The 26,038-nt window shown below is 46.7% G+C and overlaps 1 long non-coding RNA gene across 1 annotated transcript in view; it reads left to right on the forward strand.

The window, feature by feature from the left end:
* LOC310845035 overlaps nt 1-26,038 on the forward strand; it is a 50,490-nt gene that overhangs the window by 229 nt on the left and 24,223 nt on the right. The window lies entirely within an intron of this gene.

Here is a 26,038-nt window from a genome sequence, read left to right on the forward strand (position 1 = left end):
AGGGGCAGCTTCTGATTGGTTCAGGTGCTCCAGAAACAATAGCCGACAGCCGCATCAGGTGTTCGGCTTCCGAAAAACGTTCGAAAACAAGAATACTTACTTCCGGGTTTTTGGCGTTTGGGAACCAAGGCATTTGAGAACCAGGTTTTGGTTGTGGTGTAATGGTTTTGGTGACTAGATAAGCACTTCTGTGGCACTTCTGCAAAATTCCTCATGTGCCCACTGATCCAAAAAGGTTGCAAACTCCTGGCACAAAAAAGTGCAAGAATCGAGGGCCTCCATTTGTAAAATGGCTACCTCCATCGCAAGCCTGAATTTGAATAATAATAATAATAATAATAATATAATTTATTATTTATACCCCGCCCAACTGGCTGAGTTTCCCCAGCCACTCTGGGCGGCTTCCAATCAAGTGCTAAAAACAATACGGCATTAAATATTAAAAACTTCCCTCAACAGGGCTGCCTTTAAATGTCTTTTAAAGATAGGATAGCTGCTTATTTCCCTCACAATGAGGGAACCACCAGAAGGCCCTCGGCGCTGGACCTCAGTGTCTGGGCAGAACGAGGGGGGTGGAGATGCTCCTTCAGGTATACAGGACTGAGGCCGTTTAGGGCTTTCAAGGTTAGCACCAGCACTTTGAATCGTGCTCGGAAACGTACTGGGAGCCAATGCAGATCTCTCAGAACCAGTGTTATGTGGTCCCGGCGGCCACTCCCAGTCACCAGTCTAGCTGCCGCATTGCAGTTTCTGGGTCACCTTCAAAGGTAGCCCCATGTAGAGCACATGGCAGTAGTCCAAGCGGGAGATAACTAGAGCATGCACCACTCTGGCGAGATAGTCCACAGGCAGGTAGGGTCTCAGCCCAGGAAAGAGGTTTCCAAACTGGGTAGCATCTCTGTTTCACATGAGTCCTGTTGAGAGAAGGTATCTGTGGTGTCTATATGCACAGGCGGCTTGGGAATTGACCTCCCCAGACCCAGCTTCCAAATGCTCCTCATAAGTTCTGAGCAGAGACCTGACCCCCTCCGTATGCTTTGAACTGAAACTAGGGTTGATGGGAATTGTAGTCCAAGACACCTGGTGGGATGACTGTACAAGTGGTTGTGCATAAAGCCAGAGGAGGAGTTTATCACCAGGCTGCTATCATCTGTGCACATTTACTGCTAGTGAAACCTCTGGAAAGGCTGGTGTGTTATCTCCATGGGGCAGAGTGTGCTCACTAAATAGCCCTTGCCGGGGGGGGGGGGCAGGTTGACAAAGCAGCCATTTCAGGAGGAATGTTAGTAGCCCAGTCCTCCTTCAGAGTAAGTATGGTGTGTGCACAGGATTGCAGCATGAGTTTGCACATCACTTGGGAAGACAGGCAAACTAATGCCAGTGTACTGGAAGAAGCAAAGATCACCCGTGTCGAAGCAATGATTCTTCAACATCAACTTCGTTGGACTGGTCATGTTGTGTGGATGCCCGATGATCGTCTTCCAAAGCAACTAATCTATTCCGAACTTTAAAATGGAAAGTGTAATGCTAGTGATCAACAAAAGAGGTTTACAGACTCTCTCAAGGCAAATCTTTAAAAAATGTAGTATAAACACTGACAACTGGGAAACACTGGCCTGCGAGCGCTCCAGTTGGAGAACAGCCTTTACCAAAGGGGTCATGGGCTTTGAAGACACTCAAACTCAGGACTCAAGGGAGAAATGTCCTAAGAGGAAGGCACGCTTGGCAAATCCACACCGGGATCAACTCCCGTTCAGAAACCAATGTCCCCACTGTGGAAGGACGTGTGGATCCAGAATTGGCCTCCACAATCACTTACGGACTCATTGCTAAAACCATTGCTTTATGGAAGACAATCTTATTCAACCATGAGGGATCGCCAAAGTAGTAAGCTATTGTTCAGCAGAAACTGATTCAAAGCAGAAATATTAGTGCTGTGAAAGCAACGTACGAGAGCAATGTATGCTCAGAAATGTCTCCCTGCTCTGTTGGCTCCAGTGAGTCTTAAGTCATGACATTCACCTGGGTCCCAGGTAATGACAGCCAGGTTGCAACATGAGTCAATAGTATGCATGAGTCAATATGATGCAGCGGCAAAACAAGCTAATGCTATCCTAAGCTGGGAAGTGTGAAGAGAGCGACCAAGACGATCAAGGGTCAGGAAACCAAGCCTTATGAGGAACAGTTGAGGTATGCTTAGCCTGGAGAAGAGGAGATATGAGAACCATCTTCAAATATCTCAAGGGCTGTCCCATGGAAGATGGAACAAGCTTGTTTTCTCCTGATCTGGAGCGTAGGACCCGAACCAATGGCTTCAAGTTGCAAGAAAGGAGATTCTGACTAAACATGACAAAGAACTTTCTGACAGTAGGAGCCATTTGGCAGGGGAACGGTCTCCCTTGGGAGGTGGTGGGCTCTCCTTCCTTGGAGGTTTCTAAGCAGAGGTTGGGTGGCCATCTGTCATGGGTGAGATTTAGCTGAGATTCCTGCATTGCAGGGGAAGGAGTGCACTTGGATTGAACTTAAAAAAATAAAATAAAAGCCAGGACTCACTTCCACTGCTCCTCATCCCAGAGAAACTAATCTGTTGAAAGGTCACACCTGAAGCTTGCTATTGTTTGGGGGAATCAGGGAGCAGAAAACAATATCCGATATATTCCCAGCAATCACACACAAAAGTCCTTTCTATAATTTGGACATTTCATCTCGTTCGCTGCTGCGCTTTCCCCAAGGGACTTTGAAGTTACAGGGCTTTGAAGTTACGCGAAACACAGGACCAGCCTCTGTCCTTTGGATAGATAAAAAAGCTAAAATGGATGGAAGGACATATTGCATTATATTTTGCTCTGTGTTTAAATGTATTTATAAGGGACTGTGATGTAAAAGGATCTGGATGATCCAAATCTCTTTCCTTCCTGTGTTCATGTTGTTAGGGAGGGCATCACATCCCCAAACCTTACGCACTCCCTGCTTAATGGACGTTGTAGGCTCATGCTTCTTCTCTTTGGCGATCCCTCGTAGCCGAGTAAGCTGGCCTTCCATGAATACGGTCTTAACAGAGAGTCTGTAAGTGACTATAGAGGTCAGTTCTGGATCCACAGTTCTGGCACAACGGGACACCATGATGGAAGCCAGAGTGCATGGAAATGCTGTTTACCTTCCCGCCACAGTGGTACCTATTTATCTACTTGCACTGGTGAATTCGAACTGCTAGGTTGGCAGAAGCTGGGACAGAGCAACGGGAGCTCACCCCGTCACAGGGATTCGAACTGTTAGCCTTCTGATCAGCAAGCCCAAGAAGCTCAGTGGATTAGACCACAGTGCCACAAGCTGTCCACGCATTCTGTTATCCAGTCATGTTGCTGAAAGGGATCATTCCCAAGCTAACCACATAAAGAGAATGTTATAAAAGTGTCAGGGTCCAGAAATGGGAGAATTCCTCCGGATCATTTATTCTTTCTGCAGCCTACAATAATTGTGAATTCTTTCCACGACGCTGTTGTCTTTATTTGACTAAAGAGAACTGGCATATTTCCAGACCCGCTTTGTAGGGTAACAGCGTTAAGCCTGTGGTCCTCTAAGACCCCTAGATGCTTTCTCCATGTACTGCTACTAAGCCAGGTGCCCCCCTAATCTTTTATTCATGCAGTCAGCATCACTGGCTTTGGCCCCAGACTGTGGGCGCCCAGTGGGAAGTGACCCGGTATCATGATGTCATGGTGCAACGTTGCATGTGGCGACTGGGCCAGGGCTACACCTCCATCGCGGAGACTCTTTCAGGGCCTGCTGCAGCCACAGATGCACCTGGAAGCACATCCACAGTCGCAGAAGCCGTGCAGCGGAAACACAGGCCCTGGCGCAGGGGGTCAGAGGTAAAGCAGCAGCATGCGATCATGTGGCACACATTTCAGTTGCTGGGAGTGGCCACTAAAGATCAAAGTCCATTGCTGAGGCTCTTGTTCCCATCAAATGCCAGATTAGGCAAAATCCTGGAAGGTTGGTTGGTTGTGTGTTTTGCAGGGGATGCGGGTGGCGCTGTGGTCTAAACCACTGAGCCTCTTGGGCTTGCCGATCAGAAGATCAGCAGTTAAAATCTGCACAGTGGGGTGAGCTCCTGTTGCTCTGTCCCAGCTTCTGCCAACCTAGCAGTTCAAAAGCACACTAGTGCAAGTAGATAAATAGGTACTGCTACAGCAGGAAGGTAAACAGCGTTTCCGTGTGCTCTGGTCACAGTGTCCTGTTGTGCCAGAAGCGGTTTAGTCCTGCTGACAACCTGACCCGGAAAGCTGTCTGTGGACAAACACCGGCTCCCTCGGCCTGAAAGCGAGATGAGCGCCGCAACCCCACAGTCGCCTTTAACTGGACTTAACCGTCCAGGGGCGCTTTACATCACCAAAGAGCACTTGCAATACTACAGAGCTGTACATACACGTAGCTACGTTTGCTGAATGTTAATGCAAGTTTATTATCTCTCTTCGCATCCCACCAAAATACTCTTGCATTTCCCCCCCTGGTTGCTTCTCTGTCGTGGCCTGGAGGGTTCACAGGTATATTAAACCAGCTCAGAGATCATCTTCTTGCCGCATGCAAAAGCAGCACATTATGCCCAGTGCGACTATTAACGGAAGGAAGCCGTGTTCCTTGCAGCTCTGTCATTAAGCTTCATCATCACTTGGGGCAGCTTGCCTCCATTTACTTCACCTCCTAAAATCTAATTGTAGAAAGCCGTTACGAAAGGCTGCGGGGGATCAGTACCCCAGCAGAACGAGATGCCAGAGTGCAAAGAGGAGAGCACCCAGCGCATGGCTCTGCCACAGTTGCAGCGGCAGGGTTGCCATGGAGGGGCAATGCACAGTCTTCCGCAGCCTGGCACCCTCTGGGAGTGTGGGACTACAACTCCCATCATCCCTAGCCAGCACATCCATGATGGGAAATGTAGTCTGAAGCATCTGGGAGGCACCAGGTCTGAGATGGCCGGCCTTGCGCTTGCAGGATGGTTTTTAGATTACGTTCTTAAGCTCATCCTGACTCCCCAAGCCGGTAAAAAACACAGACGCATTTCTGCTTCGTGGCTCCCACCCATCGCCCGCAGAAGGAGGCTCTTGCTCGGAAGTAAACCGCTCTGATTTTTATTTTATTTTTACAATCAAGCTGCGCATAAATTTTACGAAATGAGAGAAAACGTAGCCACGTGTAATTAAAATGCACAATAAAACTATTCCATCAAAATGTTACAACAAAAAAACCCCAATTGGAATGCGCAACATGCAAGCCCCTTAAAGCCAGTGGCCTGGAAACCACAGAAGATGAGAGATGCTCTTGCGCATAAATAGTGCTTGCTGGTTTCCCACACGCATCTGTTCGGCCACTGTTAGAACAGGATGCTGGACTTGATGGGCCTGATCCATCAGGTGATTCTTAAAACAGCTTCTTCTTCTATCCTTCATAGCCGAGTAAGATTGTCTTCCATGAACACGGTTTTAACAGTGAGTCCGTAAGTGACTGTGGAGGCCAATGCTGGATCCACACGTCCTTCCACAGTGGGGACATTGGTTTCTGGGCGGGAGTTGATCATGGTGTGGATTTGCCAAGCGTGCCTTCCTTTTAGACGTTTCTCCCTTGCGTCCCGAATTTGAGTGTCTTCAAAGCCCATGACACCTTTGGTAAAGGCTGTTCTCCAACTGGAGCACTCACAGGCCAGTGACTCCCAGTTGTCAGTGTTTATACTACGTAAGTCTTAAAACAGCATAACAGTAAAGGTTCACTATCTATGCTAGCATTTGATTGACGTTGGAGTGAGAATGAGTTGAGAAATAAGACTAAGAGCACATATTGATATAGGAATGTATTAGATAAAACGTAAAGAAATGTACAATAATAAGAGTACATTCATTTGTAAAAAAGGAATCTACAATAGGATAGACAGAAAGCCTAGTGTGTTGGTATGTATATGATTTGGGGGGGATTTGTTTTTGTTTTTTCTCTTTGTACTTTTTTTGATTCATTTTCTTTCTAGGTATATAAAATTTTTATATAATTTTTGTATACATGTTGGAAATTATAGTAAGTGCTGTAATGTAATATGACAACGTTTACCAATGTAATATAAGAATGTTAACAAATAAATAAAATGCAAATTAAAAAAAAAACAGATTAACAGTTAAAACAGCAGTTGAACCAGAGGTTGAAGTCAGGAAACCAGAGGAGTGCCAGAGGACACCATCAGCAGTCTTGGGGCCTCTTGTATTTCAGAAGGGAGGGTCCTCCGCAACACAGGTGTGCTGAGCGAAAAAGCCTGCCTCCAAAAGCCAATAACCGCCAAGGTGTGGCAAACTTGCCAGCTTCCATGCGCTAGAGAGGTTCTGACACATATTGCACATATTGTTAGATGCTGAACACTCTTGTATTTCTACTGGTTGCGCTGGGCCCGGGGGTAACCTGTGAAACGCGGTCCAGGACCGGTCCCGAATCCAAGGGTTCCGCGAGGAGTCAGTCCAACAGGGCCAAGGCAGGACACGAGGCAGGAAACCAGGCAAGGACACGTACAGGATTTCAGGCAGGATCTGGCATACAGCAATGTTGCTTCCACAACCTGGGGCGGGGTCCGACAGCCTTTTATCTTTGTCGGGGTAACGGCCAGTCCTGATTCTCCGGCGACTCACCTCCCTGTTTTGCCCGAAGGCGAGCACTCCTCCTGCGAGTACTCAGGTCTCTCCTCCTCTCAGACCTCAGTCTCTGCAGCTCGAGAGACGTCGGTGGGTGACTAGACCCAGCAGCCGCCTCAGCCTCCCCTGACCCAACCGGTAGTGGAGCAGCTGTAAGTGATGGCCCAGCTGAAGGCAATTAGGTCATCCCCACATCTGGAGCCAGGGCAGGCTCAGGCCCCTGACTCAGCCCAGCTGGTGTTTGTTGTAGGGGAACCTGTGCAGACTGGGGCTCTTCAGGATCAGGCACCAGACTTGGTTCAGATGATGCCTGAGGCAAAGGATCCGGTGCAGACTGAGTCTCCTCTGGTTCCGAGTCCGAGTCCCAGGCCATCACACCTGTTTTCTTGGAAGAATGAGTTGACTCACAGGCCGCTTCAGATTCCTTTTGGAAAACTGTGTTTTATCTGTCTTATTTATTGCATTCTTGTAGACTGCCGTGACGTTTGCTAATGTTTAAAGGTCTATAAATTTGCCAACAAATGAATACTATTAGAAGAGAGGGGGAGAAATCTCTACCTTTTTTCTCCGTAGGATGCTGCAATCTATAACCGTTTGACAAAGCTTCCTTCCAAGGCAGTCTTTGATTTTCTGCACTCGCCTCCCCACACACAGCTTCTCCGCAAGCAGACCCTCCAACAGTCCATGGAGGAAAATCGGGATGCACGTCTTTTGGGGCCGAACTCCCGTGCAAGTCACGCGACTCGTGCAAGAGCACAGCCAAAAAAATGGGCCTCTTTTGGGGCCGTGCTCTGCCAGGAGCCAAAAGAGGACATCTTGGGATTCAATCAGAAGCCAAGGTGGCTTCTGAAATTATGGGGTGTCCGATTCAAAGTGGGACATTTGAGCATAGCTGTCAACTTTTCCCTTTTCTTGCGAGGAATCCTATCCGGAATAAGGGAATTTCTCTTAAAAAAAGGGAAACGTTGACAGCTATGCATTTGAGGGAAATACAAAAGATGGAAATGTGACACCTTTGTGACTCTTTTAAAATTGGCTAAATTAAATTGGGTGATCTCAGTACTAGTTGTTTAACGTTGTTTTAATTTTTATTTTCAAAGTTTCAAAACAACAATTTTTTACACACACACACACGTTTACATTAAACCATAATCCATATCAGTACATTTATGGGGTTCCCTGAACCCCCAGACTTCCCCCCCACCCCTCCCTTGGCTTCCAAAATTTATCTTGCTTTTTTACTGCATGTAATTGCATTTATCTAAATTATTACACTTCAATTTTATCCTTTGTCATTTTAAATTACAAGTGCTTTATCAATCCTGCTAGCGTTTTTAAATTTTTACAGTGTTCTTTAAAATAATAACAACAACAACAACAACAACAACAACAACTTATTATTTGCACCCTACCCATCTGGCTGGGTTTCCCCAGCCACCCTGGGCAGCTTCCAACAAAGATTAAAAATACATTAAAATGTCACACATTAAAAACTTCCCTAATATATTCTATAAAGTTATGCCATTCTCTATTAAATTTGTTATCCTCTCAGTGCCTGATCTTCCCGGTCAGCCTTGCCATTTCCGCATAGTCCATCATCTTCATTATCCATTATCCATTCTTCTTTTGATGTTTGGTGTTTTAGTGTGGTTTTATAATTTGTTGGAAGCTGCCCAGAGAGGCTGGGGCAACCAAGTCAGATGGGTAGCATATAAAATTATTATTATTATTATTATTATTATTATTATTATTATTATTATTATTCACCCATTTTGCATGCAGAGAGTTCAATCTCCAAGTAGGTTTGTGATAGACTCTTTTTCTGAAACCATGAAGAGCATTCAGTGAATAAAAAAATTAATGGTGTGTAGGTCAGAACAAGGAATAGGGGACAAATATGGCTCAGTTTATGTCAAAAGGCCGACCTTCGCACTTCCCAAAAACAATACTTAAACGAAATGTACCCAAACTCTCACAAGTTACATTTCTCTGAATTTTGTAATGCAGTTCTCCACCCAAGTAACATCCGTGGAAATGCATAAAGTGTGCATCTAAATGTATATACTAATGAAAGAAACAGGAAATTGGCAGATTCACCTGCCCCAATTAGAACTTTAGCTATCCTCCCGCCTCCAACATTACCAGTTTTGCCAAGAGATCTCCACGGGGCAGATGACAAATATTCGGCCACAATTAGTCATTTCCATATGGGCACACAGGGTTAACGTCATTCCGCTTCTTCTGCAAATCCAGGACATCTGCCCTATCACCTTTTCCAGCCCTCAATTATATAGATATCTACATCTGTATATGTTCCATGTCCCTCCATCCCCAAAGTTGTCATTTAGGGCGATTCCAGCAAACGAGAGGAGAATCGGCCTTGAGCAGGGGAGCCTTTTCACCACCCGTCATTCCCACCCTTATACATCTTATTTCGCTGATAAGGTATTAGATACCAGCAAAATGGGATCTTGTACTGGGGACCGAAATCTCATTACAGCTGGAAGCTTCGGGAGATAAGCGGCTTGCAGCCATCGCCGTTTCCACAATGTCTGGGGGCTTCTTTCTGATTTACTCGCTGGCATCCAGGAACAGCCTCCTGGTTCTCAGGCTGTTGTCGGGAGCCTAATTATCCACAGCTCGAATGCAGCTTGTGAATTCTCAGATTTAATGCGGTGGCGGCCGCAGTTGTGGTGGCTTCCCAAATAGATCTGTCTCGGCGTGCGTGCGAAATGAATTCATACAAGCCCATTTTCCTCTGCGCTCGGAACTCGTGATAAATAGGAAGCATCTGGGCAGGGTTTGGGAGTGGAGCAGGGACAGATATGGGTGATCAATTCTGGTTCGAGTCTACGCTTCCTTGTGTCTTTTTCCATTTATCACACTTAGATCGGACTCACAGCTGGCGCGGATGCAAACAGGCCTCTGCTCTTTTTACGGATTCTCGGTGTGCGAAGCAAAGGGCCTCACAACACAGCAATAATAAAAGGAGTCACATTGCAGCAGCAAACAACTGCCGGTGGAAAAGTTGGGCCATATTTTTCCCATATTGACCCACAATTCATTGGGCCTAGCAGCCTGTTGTGGCAGGCGAGAGACAAGGGTTCAAATCCCATGCAGCTCTGATGTTGGTTGAAATTATGTCTTATTAACAATGGGGGAGAATTTTGGTGCAAATTGCATTTTAAAGAGGAGCTATTTAGTTTGCACGCTCTGGAACAACCCACCAATCAAAACACACCCATGATTCAAAACTCGCATTGGGGAAAATGGCTTTAATAAAGGTACATGGCCATTCTGCATTGAGATATGAGTGCTGGGGCTTCAAAAAGGGGACTTTCCTCTTTGCAGGTTCAAAGAGACCGCAGAAGCCGTGACTGATTATGGAGAGAGGCAAAGCCACAGTGAGATCACTGGGTTACTGCAAGTCAATGCTTAAGGTTTTGTAAATATTGGGATGAGTTTGTCAGGCATGCGTGCAGGAGCCAGGCCCTGTGACCAGTAGGGCTTCGCAGGACTGGGGCCTTCCTAAGTTTGTTCTGGAGAGGCAAGGCGCGGCTGCACAGGTGAGGCTGCTTGGTAACTCACTGCACCTGGTGGCAAGAGCCGGGAAGGGATATAAGGTCAGCATCCCCCTTCGGCTCTTTGCCACAGCAACACCCTGCCTTCTGTGTTTGGCTTCTTGCTTCCTGATCCTCGGACCTCGGCTTCTTGACTCCTGGCTTCTTGACCCTTGACTTTGTGACTCCTTGCTTCTCGACCCTCGGACCCTTGACTTTGTGACTCCTTGCTTCTCTTTTTTTTAAAAAAATAATATTTATTAAAGTTTTAAAGGTTACAAAAAGAAAAGAAGAAAAAACACCAAATTAAACAAGAACAAGGCAACACATCACAATAAAAAAAAACAGAAAAATAGAAACAATTAAAAAACAAATCGAACCTTCCCATAGCTTATCTTTCATTTGCTTGTTTCCTTGACCTCCTCACACCTCCCTTTTTTGTATTCTAGTTCACTTAGCTATTTCAGCAAATCCTTTCCATCTTTCCCAGTTTTTGTTCTATAATTTATCTTAATATGATGTAACTTTACATTCTCTCCTTTCACCAATTAACAATCTATTTTTACTTAATCCTTTATAACATTTCCACTAAAACCACATAATTTCATTCCAGCATCCTTCTAACATTCCTTAATTTTACAATGTTTCTGTAAATAAACTTTAAATTTCTTCCAGTCTTCTTCCACCGACTCTTCTCCCTGGTCTCGGATTCTGCCAGTCATTTCCGCCAGTTCCATGTAGTCCATGTGACTCCTTGCTTCTCGACCCTCGGACCCTTGACTTTGTGACTCCCTGCTTCCTGACCCTCGGACCCCTGGCTTCCGGACTCTCGTTCCTGCTCCCACCCCACCATCTTGCCCCCGGTCCTGATGTCCTCAGCTGGGGCTTTGATCGCCCATAGACCGGACCGTGACAGTGTTCATGTGAACCACATAACCACCGTGTGCATGAGCACAGCTAGGGAGGGGGGAAATCTGCCTCTTAGTTTCCCTCCGTTTCTCATTTTTCCGATCTTTTATTCCGCTCTCCACCTTTGGGCAGCGATTTGCATGGGAGGATTTTAAGCTGAGGTTTGGTGGCCACCTGCCAGGGATTCTTTAGCATTGCAGGGGGTTGGTCTGGATGACCCTTGGGGATCCCTTACAATTCTGCAGTTCTATTATTCTATTGTTTTATCTGGTTGGCTGCTGTGGGAACAGAATGCTGGGCTAGATTGAATTCTCCAGCAGAGACACTCTTAGGTTCAGCCCTTTGTGTGTCCTACACAAATGCTTCCATTTGTGGTTTTTATGGTTTTTGGTTTTTATGGAAGCCGCCCAGAGTGGCTGGGGAGGCCCAGCCAGATGGGCGGGGTATAAATAATAAATTATTATTATTATTATTATTATTATTATTATTATTATTATTATTATTAGAGCTGCAGGTCTATTTCAATAATCCCAAAAAGGTGAGGGGTGGTGTTGCTGTTTTTAATTTCATTCCTCCATGTGCTTTATTCTTTCCGCTGAAAGGCAAGTCCTCCATCTCCCCGCCTTCTGGGGCCCAGAGGGAAACAGGCAGCCCCAGCAAAGGAGCAAGATGTCAGCATCATCAAATGCCTCTCATTGCTGGCACCAAGGGGGCTGTTTATTCCAAACTACACAGTAGCTTGAATCCGCCCCCCTCAAAAAAGAAAACCTGGCCATTCGTCATCCAAAGACCCACACAATCTTCTTCCAGCGCCCATGCGGGGGCAATCTGAAATGTTCCCCATGGATTCTAGGAAAAGACACACCGGCAGCTAGATTCATCCCAGAGTCACAGAATATAGTCTAGTCTCCAGGTCAAGGGAAGGAATAGTACCATTCAATGGACAATTCGGTGCAGGTAGGTGTGACCTTGGTGTCTGAATGAATAAATCTGATAGCTGCTGAGCAGACTCTGGTGTGGTCAGAGGGAGAAAATACAAGCTTGGGACAGGCCTGGTGTCAGGTGTGCGTGCAGGAGCCAGGCCCTGTGACCAATAGGTCTTTGCAGGAGTGGGGCCTTCCTAAGTTTGTTCTGAAGAGGCAAGGCGCGGCCACACAAGTGAGGCTGATTGGCAGCTCACAGCACCTGGGGGCAAGAGCTGGAAGGGATATAAGGTCAGCATTTCCATTTGGCTCTTTGCCACAGCAACACGCTTCCTGCCTTGCTGCGTTTGGCTTCCTGCTTCTTGATCCCTGGACCCTTGACTTCTTCACTCCTTGCTTCCTGATCCTCGGACCCCTGGCTTCTTGACTCCAGGCGCTCTGACCCTTGGACTCTTGACTTCCTGACTCCTGGCTTCTGGACTCTCGTTCCTGCTCCCACCCTATCGTCTTGCCCCCGGTCCCGACGTCATCCACCAGGACTTTGACCACCTGTAAACCGGACCGTGACACCTGGCCTGAGGCAACAGTGAGTCAATAGGGTGATGCAGCAGAAAAAAAGGAAGATAATGCTATTCTGGGCTGCATCAACAGAAGTCTAGTGTCCAGGTCAAGGGAAGTCATAGTCCCAATCTCTTCTGCCTTGGTCAGCCCACACCTGGAATACTGCATCCAGTTCTGGGCACCACAATTTGAGAAGGATGTTGACAAGCTGGAACATGTGCAGAGGAGGGCGACCAAGATGATCAAGGGTCTGGAAACTAAGCCTTATGTGGAACAGTTTTGGGAGTTGAGGATGTTCAGGCCTGGAAAAGAGATATCTCAAGAGATATCTTGAGATATTTTCAAATATCTCAAGGGCTGACACATGGAAGATGGAGCAAACCTGCTATCTACTGCTCCAGAGGGCAGGGTCTGGACTTCCAGAGATTCCAAGTTAAAAATCGGCGAGAACTTTCTGACGGGAAGATCTGTTTGAAAGTGGAATGGATGACCTTGGAAGGTGGTAGACTCTTCTTCCTTGGAGGTTGGATAGCCATCTGCCAGGAATTCTTCAGCTGTGATTCTTGGAGAAGATGACTCTTGGGACCCCTTTCAACCCTCTTATTCTGTGGTCCTTTCCCACGGTAGGGCTATGCTTTGGTGTTACTTACTGTTGCAATAACTTGGCAGATATCAAAAGCTGCTCTTGTGCTGGGTGAGGGCTTTTATATCCCATCCGTTTGAAGACAGGGATAGAGGTGAAACCAGAGGCACATTTGACTAGGACTTCATTTGTCCCCACTGACTTCTCATAATCTTTTCAGTTCAAAGCCTCCTCTGATCCTTCCAGAGGGCCAACACAGCTTGAAATAAGGAGCTGGACGAGGCAAAACCAGCCAACACATCTGAGGGAACGGGGCTTTCAAGCATCCCAGCAGGATGGAACCCAGCAGCTTCAGACAGCTGCAGACGGGTTTGTTACGAGGCAAATTGAATTTAATAAGCTTCAATCGCCACCTACGGTGATGATCACCTCTTGGTGAAAAACCGTCGTGTTCTAGGAAGCAGTTGCTGCATTTTTAACTCCACAGCCCCCTTCCGATTAGGACTGGGGGAGGGATTTGATACCATTGCATTTAAGGGCACATCTAGCAAGTTTTCACTTTCTGAAACAATACCAGAGCTGAAACACAGCTATCCTTGGAAATTTGCAGCTCACCAAATTTAGTGATTCGGTTCTCCAACCAACCAGTGTTTACAAAACTGCATCTCTCAGGGAAAGGTGTGCGTCAGAATGAATGTATTAGTGAAAACAATACACAGGAATGCATTATACTAGGAGAAATTGCTTGCAAAAATATTTATGTTAGACAAAAACTCATAAAAAATCACACTAAAATGCAAAAGTATATTTCTGTGGGGTTTTTAAAGACAAATCTGCAATTTGCTGCAGAAATGTGGAAAATTGAATCAGAAACGTGAAAAATGAGAAACAGAGAAAAATACAATGGCTAAATCTTTCCATCCCTAATTCAGATATAAGAGGGAACCCTAGTCTGTCTCTTGACGGGACGATGAGTGGTGCACGAAAGGGCTCTGGAGAGGGGCTGGCAGCAACAAAGCCCAAATTGAGCCTAATTACAATGGCGGCCGCTTGAGCGCTAACGCAGCTGCTGCTGTTACCAAGAAAGAACAGCCCCCTTCTGCTCACCTCTGTTAACGGAGGAATCCAAGGGCTCCCTTGGGCAAAAGACAAAGACACCAACCCGGACAATTTGGAGCAAGACAGCAGCCTGTAGGCTTGACCCTTATTGGAAACTGTCGCGACAGGACTCCCACCCACAACAAGATGAAGCAAAATGGTTCCTCTTCACCCTGGAGAAGAGTGACTAGTGGGGTGCCACAGGGTTCTGTATTGGGCCCGGTCTTATTCAACATCTTTATCAACGACTTGGATGATGGACTCAAGGGCATCCTGATCAAATTTGCAGATGACACCAAACTGGGAGGGGTGGCTAACACCCCAGAGGACAGGATCACACTTCAAAACGACCTTGACAGATTAGAGAACTGGGCCAAAACAAAGAAGATGAATTTTAACAGGGAGAAATGTAAAGTATTGCACTTGGGCAAAAAAAATGAGAGGCACAAATACAAGATGGGTGACACCTGGCTTGAGAGCAGTACATGTGAAAAGGATCTAGGAGTCTTGGTTGACCACAAACTTGACATGAGCCAACAGTGTGACACGGCAGCTAAAAAAGCCAATGCAATTCTGGGCTGCATCAATAGGAGTATAGCATCTAGATCAAGGGAAGTAATAGTGCCACTGTATTCTGCTCTGGTCAGACCTCACCTGGAGTACTGTGTCCAGTTCTGGGCACCACAGTTCAAGAAGGACACTGACAAACTGGAACGTGTCCAGAGGAGGGCAACCAAAATGGTCAAAGGCCTGGAAACGATGCCTTATGAGGAACGGCTAAGGGAGCTGGGCATGTTTAGCCTGGAGAAGAGGAGGTTAAGGGGTGATATGATAGCCATGTTCAAATATATAAAAGGATGTCACATAGAGGAGAGAGAAAGGTTGTTTTCTGCTGCTCCAGAGAAGCAGACACGGAGCAATGGATCCAAACTACAAGAAAGAAGATTCCACCTAAACATTAGGAAGAACTTCCTGACAGTAAGAGCTGTTTGACAGTGGAATTTGCTGCCAAGGAGTGTGGTGGAGTCTCCTTCTTTGGAGGTCTTTAAGCAGAGGCTTGACAACCATATGTCAGGAGTGCTCTGATGGTGTTTCCTGCTTGGCAGGGGGTTGGACTCGATGGCCCTTGTGGTCTCTTCCAATTCTATGATTCTATGATTCTATGGAAGCCCCGAACAAAAGAAGACCCCAACTTTTATTAGCTACTAATCCCCCAAGCTACACCCCTAGAACTACATCACAACTACATCATGACTACACCATTGACACATCACAAAAAGGAGGGGTTGAGGGAGGAGTTGTGGAGGTAACCTGAGTATCTTGTCACCTGGCTGGTTCCTCCTTTCCCCCTCCCCATGAGTCATTTCCAGGGGACAAAGGGGAGCTGGCAGTTTCCTGCTCCCAGAGGGAAGATCGGATCATTATCCTTTGTTCCAGTCCATGTTGAATCCACTCCCATATGCAAGTCCTTTGTGACCTTGATGGTCTTCTGTCTGGGACCATCAAGGTTGCCATTCCAACTGGGTAGGGCTCCTTGGTACGGTTAAGGGATTATGGCCATCCTGTATCAAACCATCCCCCTTTGATAGTCCTTCCTTCATGGAGCAAAATAAAAGTGGACTGATGTAAATCCAATGTACGGTTGATTTACTATGAATTTATAACAGAAACAGAAATGTCGTGTGTGAGTGTGTGAGTGTGAGTGTGCGTGTGTGTTGTGTTTGTACAAACTGAATGATTGGAGGGGTTCCTGCAACACCTCTAGGCAGGGCAGGGAGAAGCCAGGAGGGGGGAGGGAGGAGCGCTGCTGAACGCACACGCTGGCGCAGCCCGAACGATCAGATCCACGCCGATTCACGCAGCAATTCCCAGACCGTCCGTGGGCTGGATCCAGAAGGCAACTGGGCCAGATCTGGCCCCCGGGCCTTAGTTTTCCTACCCATGCTCTGAGGCTTCTCCTCCTTTGGAGGTTGTTCAGAACACCCTTCTTGGCCATGAGATCTTCTTCATGGAATGCTCTCCTAAAAGGGGGGTCGCCTGGCACCAACTGTGATGCCATTCAGGTGCCAAAGACATTCTTATTCATAGAATTATAGAGTTGGAGGGTCATCTGGTTCTACGCCCTGCAATGCAGGAATATGCAGCTGTCTTCTCATACAGGGATCAAACCAGCGGCTATTATTATTATTATTATTATTATTATTATTATTATTAAATGCAGCCCATCTGACTGGGTTTCCCCAGCCACTCTGGGCAGCCCCCAACTGAACATTAAAAACACAATAAAGCATCAACCGTTAAAAACTTCCCTGAACGGGGCTTGCTTCAGATGTCTTCTAAAAGTCATATACTGTATTTTTCGCCCTATAGGACGCACCGTCCCATAAGGCACACCTAGTTTTTTGGGGGGGGAATAAAGGGGAAAAAATTATTTCCCCCCCAGGCATGGGGCTGGGGCGGGGGAGGCCCGCCGGCGCTTCCCCTGACCCCAGCCCCCAAACAGGCAGCTCTCTGCAAGCCGTGGGAGCCCAGGGCTGGCTCCCGCCCCTTGCGGAGAGGTCCGCGAAGCCTGGACGTGCTGAGCTCAGTGCGCCCAGGCTTCCGCATGCAGGCACCTCTCCGCAAGCGGCGGGAGCGCTCCCCCCGCTTGTGGAGAGGTCCGCGAAGCCTGGACGTGCTGAGCTCAGCGCGCCCAGGCTTCCGCATGCAGGCACCTCTCCGCAAGCGGCGGGAGCGCTCCCCCCGCTTGCGGAGAGGTCCGCGAAGCCTGGACGCGCTGAGCTCAGTGCGCCCAGGCTTCCGCATGCAGGCACCTCTCCGCAAGCAGCGGGAGCGCTCCCCCCGCTTGCGGAGAGGTCCGCGAAGCCTGGACATGCTGAGCTCAGTGCGCCCAGGCTTCCGCATGCAGGCACCTCTCCGCAAGCGGCGGGAGCGCTCCCCCCGCTTGTGGAGAGGTCCGCGAAGCCTGGACGTGCTGAGCTCAGCGCGCCCAGGCTTCCGCATGCAGGCACCTCTCCGCAAGCGGCGGGAGCGCTCCCCCCGCTTGCGGAGAGGTCCGCGAAGCCTGGACGCGCTGAGCTCAGTGCGCCCAGGCTTCCGCATGCAGGCACCTCTCCGCAAGCGGCGGGAGCGCTCCCCCCGCTTGCGGAGAGGTCCGCGAAGCCTGGACGCGCTGAGCTCAGTGCGCCCAGGCTTCCGCATGCAGGCACCTCTCCGCAAGCAGCGGGAGCGCTCCCCCCGCTTGCGGAGAGGTCCGCGAAGCCTGGAGAGCGAGAGGGGTCTGTGCGCACGGACCCCTCTCACTCTCCAGGCTTCAGCGAAAGCCTGCATTCGCCCCATAGGACGCACACACATTTCCCCTTCATTTTTTGAGGGGAAAAAGTGCGTCCTATAGGGCGAAAAATACGGTAGTTGTTTCTCTTGGTGTGTTATGCTCTAACCGACTGAGCTCTTCCGAAACGCAATTCACCTAGGCATTTTCAGAGCCTACTGTGAAGCGGTAAATGATGGGGGTGTTTTTTAAAATAAAATAAAAATCTGTGCTCCTTAATTTTTAAAGACTGGATTTCATGCTGCTGCTGTTGCTGTGTTTTGTGTTTAGTTAAATGATCCTCCTACTTTTATGAAGTTCTGCAGGAGCCCCTTAGCGCCCCCCCCCCCTTTCCCTTCTCTGCATGCCCACAGAGTCTGCAAATGGAGAAACAGAACCTTCTCTCTCCCTCCCTTTTCTGGAAAAAAAAGACAAATTTGCATGCCTGAACCAGGGGGCCCTGGCACAGTTTATCTCCCTACAATCTCCCCCCTGATGTTCCTTCTCAGTTGGGTACCATTTCCTGCAGCCAAGTTGGCTGCAACGCTTCGGGAAGGTAAGCAGCAGGGAGAGGGTTTAGCATCTTCAATTACACCTTCTCCCCACCCCCACCCCGTAAAAGAAACTCTGCCGTATTGATCTCAATTCTTTCTGTACGAATAAAGTTTCTTTTTAAAAATTACTTTAATTGCCATCATGTCCTGGCACCAGTATATAGCGCCTTCGAACGTATTCCCCGGGGTTTTCTGCTCTCTTTTCTGCATTTTCCTTTTTAATGCTGAAATACCTTTCTTTATGGGGTGTGTGAGCAATAATAAACAGCTATGAAGGTGGTGATTATGGAAATGTTTCTCCCTATTCAGTCCAGATGGAAAGGCAGACACCTTCCTCCCTTCCGCAGCTGCACGTTTCGTGAATCATAAAAATGCCAACCTCGACCTTTTGCAGGAGATGGGCCACGATTCTACGTGGGGGCGGTGGCTGCGGTTATGCAACACTTTAACATTTATCGTGGAAATCTAATCGCAGGTGGTATAAGGAATGAACAAGATTGGGAGGAAAGAACAAAATGAAAACGTCACCATTCATTCTGTTAGAACTGATTGCAGCTGCCTTTTAAAAACCTTTCCAATTTCGAATTTCTCGAAGTAGTAGGAACCAAGCAGAGGGCCTTCTCGGTAGTGGCACCCGTCCTGTGGAACGCCCTCCCATCAGATGTCAAAGAGAAGAACAACTACCAGACTTTTAGAAGACATCTGAAGGCAGCCCTGTTTAGGGAAGCCTTTAATGTTTAACAGACCACTGTATTTTAATATTTTGTTGGAAGCCGCCCAGAGTGGCTGGGGAAACCCAGCCAGATGGGCGGGGTATAATAAATTTTTATTTTTATTATTAGGTCTTTCTTTAGATCTGGACGATGTTTTGGTCCCCAATTACACTGTTTTTTTGGTTGTTTTTTTGTCCAATAAGATGAAAAATTTCCAGCTTAAGTTGGTGACTATTGACAATTGTTAGACTCATTATCAGGAAGGCCTGTGTCACGTATGCAAGAATGCAACCCGATAAACAAGACTGGCAAGGATCAGTGAAAGGGGAAAGGAATGGCTGGATGTTAAAGTGAAAAACAACTCCATATAAGGTACAAAGAGGGTTCTGACACACACAGTAAAAAAATGGGTTGAGTAAGTTGAATTTCAAGGACTGTGGTCAGATGAGAGATGGTGATGTGTGCTGAGACCTCTAGGTATAGGGCGGCATAATAATAATAATAATAATAATAATAATAATAATAATAATAATAATAATGTAGTGCTCAGGTGGCCGAAGGTGGTTGGGTAGAGGTTTAACACCTAAGATGATGTATATTTTTACCTATATAGTATATGTTCTAATGAAAATGCTCCTGAGGATACTTGAGACTATGGTGGAATCTACACACACATAAAAAAACGCTGTGAAAACACTTTGCTTTAAAAACTGTGAAAAACATATTGAATTTGCCATAGCTCACCGTCGCCATTTAGTGTCAAATTTGTATATTGCCCTTTACAACATGCTTAAAACGTTTTATTTGCAGCAGTATCTTCTTCTTCTTTGGCGATCCCTCGTAGCCGAATAAGATTGTCTTCCATGAACACAGTTTTAACCGTGAGTCCGTAAGTGACTGTGGAGGCCAGTTCTGGATCCACACATCCTTCCACAGTGGGAACATTGGTTTCCAGGCGGGAGCTCATCACGGTGTGGATTTGCCAAGTGTGCCTTCCTCTTAGCACATTTTGCTTTTGCATCCTGAGTTCGAGTGTCTTCAAAGCCCATGACACCTTTGGTCAAGGCTGTTCTCCAACTGGAGCGCTCACAGGCCAGTTTTTCCCATTTGTCAGTGTTCATACTACTTTTTTAAAAGATTTGCCTTGACACAGTCTTTAAACCTCTTTTGTTGACCACCAGCTTGACGCTTTCCATTTCGGAATAGAGTAGTTGCTTTGGAAGATGTTCATCAGGCATCCACACAGCATGACCAGTCCAACAAAGTTCATGTTGAAGAATCATTGCTTCAACACTGGCAATCTTTGCTTCTTCCAGTACACTGGTATTAGTTCGCCTGTCTACCTGCATGAGTTTGACCAAACTGCGGAAGGCAGTGGAAGACAGGAGGGCCTGGCGTGCTCTGGTCCAGGGGGTCACGAAGAGTCGGACACGACTAAACGACTAAACAACAACAAGGGAGTGAACTACAGTTCCCAGAGGTCTTTGGGGGAGATCAACATGCTTTTAAACGTATGTGACACGGATGTGAGCTGATTTGCGACAAGACCATCGCTGCAGACACCTCCAAACTCGCCCATCCGAGCTCTCCTTTTTCTCGACATCTGATTAATTCAAAGCTGGCCCCCTGTTCGTCAGCTGCCACTGGAATTTTATGGGGAAATTAGGCATTTGGATGGCCATATATCTGCGGGGAGATGAAAAAAAGCTGCCTTATGCATTATTAGGCAGCATTAATTCTTCCAGGCTCACAGGAGAGAAACTGGGAGATAAAGGCAGGAATCAGTCTGCCGTGCAGTTTGGTCAAAAAATATGGCGCCGTTAATTTGATCTAGCACATCCTCTCCGCCTGCCGCCTGGGGCGTGCGCAAATGGCAGAAACCTCCATCCGTAAAAGGGGTCGGGACCAGATCCAATGGGGGATCCTGCTGTTCTGCTCTGTTGAGCTATTTGAGAAGAAACCTGCAAGTGAATTTCTCATTAAGTCCAAACGGGGAGATGCGGAGGGGGAGAGATCCAACATTTGTTTTGTCGTTTTCAGTGCTTCTCTTCCCTTAATGCTTACCTGTCATATTGTGACTGCTCCTTCAGAAGGCCAAAGCTCTAATGTGGCAAGGGGCGCATTCAGACATGGGGGGTGTTGCAGGAATTTATGTATAGGTTGGGGGGTTGCCCCTCCAGCAGATATCCTGCACATGCAGCCCACTACCAAAATCAGCGCAAACACTTTTGTGATTTGTCCCCACAAAACACTTCATCACAGTTTCTTCCTATCTATTCAAAGGGCCTTTGCTGCACGATACCAAATGTAAGAATTCACTGACAAATGTATCTCTGTACTGGCTCACTGGGAAAACTTCAGAAATTCATATAGACATGTGAGCTCAGCTCCTCAGCAGCCCCTCTGTCTGACTGATAATCCCTGGCATCCTGATACCTGAGGGCCAGACAGGTAGCCATTCCAGAAATAACAAACCCAGATGAAGACAAAAGGGTGTGATTAACTTGGCTGGGAAACAGGGAAATGTAAAGATCTCTTTTGTTACACTTGATGGGTGTTTGGTGGAGGGCAAGGGGCACCATGAGGCAGGGTCCAGGATGCTCAGATTACTGCCACCAGACCTCCCCTTTCATGATGTAGCCATGATATATGAGTGATGTAGTTTTTTGGGGTGTAACATGGGGATTAGCAGCTAATAAAAGTTTGGGGGCTCTTTTGTTTGGGGCTTCCATCTTGTTCCACCTTGAGGCAGGTGGGAGTCCTGTCGCGAGGGTCTTCAATAAAGACCAAGCCTACTGGCTGCTGTTTTGCTCTGGTATTCCTGGCTGGTGTCCTTGTTTTTTTCCAAGGGAGCCCTCAGATTTCTCCGTTAACAGGGATACTGTGTTAGTTTTCCTGAAATTATTTCTTTAACATCTGTTACCGTCTGCGTGCACATTGGGGGGCAAAGTTCATTTGGATAAGACTTCATTTTTGGAGGAAGCCTTCTTGCCTCTGATACGGAAAGGGGGGGGCATGTCTTCTTTACCTTCTTCTTCGCTACAATATATCCATTTATTCCAATTGTCAATGTCAAAAGGGACTAAAATCTATAAAATTCATAGAAAATCAACGTGCCAGTTTGCTCAATTTCTCTAGGACTCCATCACACCTCCCCTGTCCAGCATAATCCCTCAAGCAAGGTGTTAAGACCCTAATCCTGTCAAATCGCTCTGATCAGCCTTTCCTCCAGGCAATGTCAGGTGGCAGACTATGCATATTTGGGACCATTGTTTTCTCACCCCAGGAATTGTTTATCTGTGCATATCTCCAGCTCTGCATATTCCCCCCTCCCTCCTCCATATGTTAATCTGTGTAACCCAACCTCCCTTTAATATATTCATGATGTAATCTGTGTAACCAAACCTCTCTTTAATGTATTCATGACGTGTTTTGCACTGTATTCTGGGACATGGAGGGAGTTTCAAAAACTCATGTCACCCCTTTCTCACTGTTCAATCTCGCCTTGAACCTGTTGCGCAATAAACTTGGATCTTCTGCAGTTTGCTCCTGTCTACGGCTGAGCTCATTTTTCCTCCGCAGGGACCCACGGACTTAGTCCGATGAGCTGGGTGGCAGAGCAGCCTCGCACCCAGATTTTAGCCGTAACACCTCTAACAAATTCTCTACTTGGTAACTATTCTGTTCTCTTATTGGCCCTGGTGGTTCCTGTCCTGATCTCCAGTATACAGCAGTACCTCGGTTTTCAAACGTAATCCATTACAGAAGACCATTCAACTTCTGTAACGTTCAAAAACCGAGGCGCAAAGGGTAGTCTGCAATTTCAATGGAGAAAATTGGGGGGGGGGAGACTCAGCGGAAGCCGTTTGACTTCTGAAACGCATTTGGAAACAGAAGCAATTATTTCTGGGTTTTCAGTGTTCGAAAACTGAAACATTCGGCTTCCAAGATGCTCGAAAAACGAGGTACTGTTAAGTTGTGGGTGAACATATCAGACGACACAGCAATTCCTCAGACAGCTCTTGTTTATTCAGAGGCCAGAACAGAACTGAACTGAAGGGTTCAGCCAGCCTGCTTATATAGAGCTCAACTACAAAGCAACAGTAACAACTTCTGTAACTATCCAATCACTGAACGTCACTTTCAATTCCTTATTTGCATATGTGGACCTGAGTGAAAACTATCTACAGTATCCCCCTGCTGGCCCAGGGTGAGAACTTCAGTACATAACAGGTACCACTGTACTTTCTAATACAAACTCTCCAAATGTCCCTATTTTCCAGGGACAGTCCTGGATTTACAGAAGCCATTCCACTTTCTAATTTGATTCTGGAATCTCCTGCTTTTCTTTAGGACGAATCTATTTTCATCAGAGAAATGTTGGAGGGTATGGAGTTGCGCAACCCCCGAGCCAAGAAAATGAGTCACTATATGAAACCTTTAGAAGACATCTGAAGGCAGGCCTGTATAGGGAAGGTTTTTTTAATGTTTAATGTTTTATTACGTTTTTATATATGTTGAAAGGTGCCTAGAGTGGCTGCGGCAACCCAGTCAGATGGGCTGGGTGTAAATAATAAAATCATCATTATTATGGAAAAGGATGTCCCTATTTGGAGGGTATACTAATATTTTTTGAAAACAAAAACAAATCCCGAGCATTTGGGAGTGACTTCACCCTCTTGACTTCGCCTTCTCATTTGGGGGAAGTTTCCTCTTGGAAGTCAAATATAAGCAGGCTGGATTTTCCTGCGGGAGGAAACTCTGTAAAAGTGGCATTTCTGAAAGGAGGTGGGGAGAAATGTCCTCTAAAGTCTTCTGAGAAACGTCAGCTCAGCTCTACAATCTACCTGTAGGTATTGCTCTACCTGCTGCCAGCCAGTCTCAAATTGCACGGCACAGTTGCCATTTCACCTTCTGCTAGTTGGGTCTTTGTTGTGGGATCAGGACTCCACAGGCATGCCAGCTTTTGCCAGCATCCGCACAACGCCCTCATTTGAGTTCTTCTGAAAAACTTTTGACAGCCCTGTTGGATGAGGGCAATGTCCAGTGCCGGATTTACTTATAAGCCAAACAAGCTCTAGCTTAGGGCCCCACTCTCTTGGGGGCCCCAAAAAAACTTAATGGGGGAAAAACTGGATGTACTTTGATAATGTACATATTTTGTTATGTGCGAATGGCTTTAGATACCTATTGTTGTTGTTGTTGTTGTTTAGTCGTTTAGTCGTGTCCGACTCTTCGTGACCCCCTGGACCAGAGCACGCCAGGCCCTCCTGTCTTCCACTGCCTCCCGCAGTTTGGTCAGGCTCATGTTTGTAGCTTCGAGAACACTATCCCACCATCTCGTTCTCTGTCCTCCCCTTCTCCTTCTGCCCTCCATCTTTCCCAGCATCAGGGTCTTTTCCAGGGAGTCTTCTCTTCTCATGAGGTGGCCAAAGTATTGGAGCCTCAGCTTCACAATTTGTCCTTCCAGTGAGCACTCAGGGCTGATTTCCTTAAGAATGGATACATTTGATCTTCTTGCAGTCCATGGGACTCTAAAGAGTCTCCTCCAGCACCAGAATTCAAAAGCATCAGTTCTTTGGTGATCAGCCTATTGATGGTCCAGCTCTCACTTCCATACATCACTACTGGGAAAACCATGGCTTTAACTATACGGACCTTTGTCAGCAAGGTGATGTCTCTGCTTTTTAAGATGCTGTCTAGGTTTGCCATCGCCTTTCTCCAAAAGAGCAGGCGTCTTTTAATTTCGTGACTGCTGTCACCATCTGCAGTGGTCATGGAGCCCAAAAAAGAAAAATCTCTCACTCACTCCATTTCTTCCCCTTCTATTTGCCAGGAGGTGATGGGACCAGTGGCCATGATCTTCGTTTTTTTGATGTTGAGCTTCACACCATATTTTGCGCTCTCCTCTTTCACCCTCATTAGAAGGTTCTTTAATTCCTCCTCACTTTATGCCATCAAGGTTGTGTCATCTGCATATCTGAGGTTGCTGATATTTCTTCCGGTGATCTTAATTCCGGCTTGGGATTCATCCAGCCCAGCCTTTCGCATGATGAATTCTGCACATAAGTTAAATAACCAGGGAGACAATATACAGCCTTGCCATACTCCTTTCCCAATTTTGAACCAATCAGTTGTTCCATATCCAGTTCTAACTGTAGCTTCTTGTTCCACATAGAGATTTCTCAGGAGACAGATGAGGTGATCTGGCACTCCCATTTCTTTAAGAACTTGCCATAGTTTGTTGTGGTCGACACAGTCAAAGGCTTTTGCATAGGCAATGAAGCAAAAGTAGATGTCTTTCTGGAACTCTCTAGCTTTCTCCATAATTCAGCGCATGTTTGCAATTTGGTCTCTGGTTCCTCTGCCCCTTCGAAATACCTATTAGGTCCATCAATTACCATATAGCATATATTCAACACAAAAAACAGCGACCATTTGTTGTTGATTTGTTGTTGACAAAGGACAGCTGGACATATTTGATTTTAGAATGAATTGATTTTAGAATGAATTTCAATTAATTGATTGTGATTTTATGTAGACTGTGTTACTTTTATTGTTGTTAGCCGCTCGGAGCCCAGCTTCAGCTGTGGAGGGCAGGGTATAAATAATTTTTTTTATTATTTATTATTATTTTATACAGAGCCCCATTACCTTCAGGAGCTTAGGGCCTCATCAAACCTAAATCCGGCCCTGGCGATGTCCCATCTGGTCCAGCCTCTCAGTGGTGAAACAGATGCATGTGGGAAACCTGCCAACAGAACCTGAGTGCGACTCCCCTAGAAGAAAGGCTGCAGAGTTTGGGACTTTTACATTCAGGAGAAGGTAAAGTAAGAGGAGCCTTGATGCTGTCATGTGTGGCACAGAGAAAGTGCATAGAGAAAGTTATCCTCCCTTTCTCCTAGCGCTAGAACTCCGTGGGCACCCAGGGAAACTGAAAGTGGGAAGATTCAAGACAGAGAAAAGACCATCTTTACGCAGCACAAACTATGAAACTCTCTCTGGCCGGAAGCAATGATGGGTACCAGTGTGGATGGCTTTCGAGAGGAGAGGGCTATCGATGAATCATAGAATTGGAAGGGATCACAAGGGTCATCTAGTCCTACCATCAATGCAGGAATCTTTCGTCTAATGGGGGACTCGAACTCACAACCCTCTGAGA

The sequence above is a fragment of the Podarcis gaigeae genome (assembly GCF_964106915.1).
Source record: "Podarcis gaigeae genome assembly, chromosome: 1".
In the NCBI taxonomy this organism is placed as follows: domain Eukaryota; kingdom Metazoa; phylum Chordata; class Lepidosauria; order Squamata; family Lacertidae; genus Podarcis; species Podarcis gaigeae.